This window comes from Dendroctonus ponderosae, unplaced genomic scaffold (assembly GCF_020466585.1).
Source record: "Dendroctonus ponderosae isolate FM_Combo_2020 unplaced genomic scaffold, Dpon_F_20191213v2 Dpon_F_20191213_3, whole genome shotgun sequence".
In the NCBI taxonomy this organism is placed as follows: domain Eukaryota; kingdom Metazoa; phylum Arthropoda; class Insecta; order Coleoptera; family Curculionidae; genus Dendroctonus; species Dendroctonus ponderosae.
The window spans coordinates 13,610,374-13,612,396 of record NW_026018508.1 but is presented as its reverse complement, the minus strand read 5'-3'; the positions used below and the strand labels follow the sequence as shown (position 1 = coordinate 13,612,396).

The following is a 2,023-nucleotide window of genomic DNA, read 5'->3' as shown; positions in this document are numbered from 1 at the left end:
TTAATGCATCTCCAAACTAAATAAAACGGGGACTGTAATAATGACGAAGCTCTAAAAACGTTGTAGTTTATAGCAGAACATCCTTATTGTGTTACCATTATATTTAATTTTTAAGCCGTGCGTTAGGCATCAAACGTGGAAAATAATCAAAAGTCGAAAAACTTTAAACACTGCCGCATATACATAAAAAGACTCTTTGAAACTTTGCGGGATTCTTTGCTCAAGTGTTCATTAGCTGTTCATCAATCGCACTCGAATTGAAAAACCTTGCAATCTATAAAACCATCCCCTTTAAGCAGTCATTGAAATGAAATGCTGCTGATACTTTTTTAAAGACATCAATTTGCCCTGATTTATATCCTGCGCCAGTAATCAGTTTCAAGATTTCGTGAGTATGAGAATTCGTCAATATTTTATGGCTAATAAAAATTCGTGGAGAAGCGATCCAGCATGCAAATGAAGTATAAATAGCATGGCGAAAAAACTAAAGTTTTGCCGGAATTCGTCTTTTTATATCTCAAGTTGGTCGGTTTTCTTCTTGGGCTAAACTATCGGAAGCCGCAAAACAACTCACGAAGCCCGATTCGATTCTGGTTTATGCGTGGAATCTGCATAATCGAATGATGTCGACGAATATTTAAAATAACTACCGTTTCCAACAAATATTTTCATAAATCTGTCATCGGTGATTGCCGTTCCGGAACTGAGTTCGAATAAAGTTGATTTCAAGTTTTAGGGGGGAAATCAGTCAGCGCTCTCATTTTTCTCAACGAGACTTTATAATTCGATAAATTTGATCCAGACGCGATATTTTGCTCTATTTGCTCAATGCGCTGAAAACTGCTAAATCATTTACTGTCTGCAGAAATCAATATGTTTGCATGAAGCACAACAGTGCGGATTTCTGATCTCTTCAATAAACCGTACGGTAAAGAACTTTTCCTAACATGCAATATAAATTACGCGAAACAACACTATTCCGTGGGGGATTGAGGGCATTCAGGGTGGAAATGGCCATGCTAATACAAACCGTTTTGAATATCAACTGGAGTGACCTCAAGTAGATAATTTTTCTTTCCAGTTTTCCTACATTCTGGACCTTAGCCTGGACCTGCTGGAGATGGTGAGTACACTGGTAGCTATTTTAAGCGCTCTTTATATATGTATTATTACAAAATTGTTTTGAGGACAAACTTATTTTAGGACTGAAAATTTGCGCGGGTAGCAAGGTTTGCATAATTGCTCATATTTGAGAGATGAGGTTTTCATTGTGCGGCTTAATGTGAAAAATTGCACAATTTATACGGTTTTTATATGTTCTGGTCATCGGAACATCGAATCAGTTTCGTAGTGGCTCCCCGCTATATGCTCGGGTTGGTCAGTATCCAATATGTGCGAACAAAAATCGCTTTCTGGAAAATATGGAGCCGTAAATATTAGGTTTTGCGCCTGAGGATATTGCTCTATTATATGTGTATTGATGTGGCTATCCGGTAAAAGCAAATCATACTTCAACTTGATCTAAGCGAAGATTTTAACAGAATGCTGCAATAACCGCAATGAAAAAGCTCATTTAGATTGGGCGTTAATGATATTCTTATCTTTCCTGGGTCTCAGTCAAAGTGTGAAGTAAAAATTTGTTGAATTACGTTTCGGGGAGACAACAGCGCCATCATCAGATTTAAAATTTACACAAACTGGTGATTGGTAAAAATCAACGTTCTTTTAGGTCTTTGCCTTCTTGAAACCTTAAATTTGTCTCTCGAAAGACAAATCTAAGGTTTTAAAATATTGAAACATCGTTTATTTCATTACGTTTCGGCGAGACAACAGCGCCATCATCAGATTTAAAATTTACACAAACTCATGATTGGTAAAAATCAACGTTCTTTTAGGTCTTTGCCTTCTTGAAACCTGAAATTTGTCTGTCGAGAGACAAATTTACGGTTTCAAGAAGGCAAAGACCTAAAAGAACGTTGATTTTTACCAATCATGAGTTTGTGTAAATTTTAAATCTGATGAT

General features: G+C 36.5%; 1 protein-coding gene across 1 annotated transcript in view; it reads left to right on the top strand.

The window, feature by feature from the left end:
* Positions 1-2,023, top strand: part of LOC109537508 (protein sine oculis) — a 181,996-nt gene that overhangs the window by 73,918 nt on the left and 106,055 nt on the right. The window contains exon 2 of the mRNA XM_048665098.1: positions 1,082-1,123. The gene's annotated coding sequence lies outside the window, so the exon portion shown is untranslated. The remainder of the gene's footprint in view (positions 1-1,081; positions 1,124-2,023) is intronic.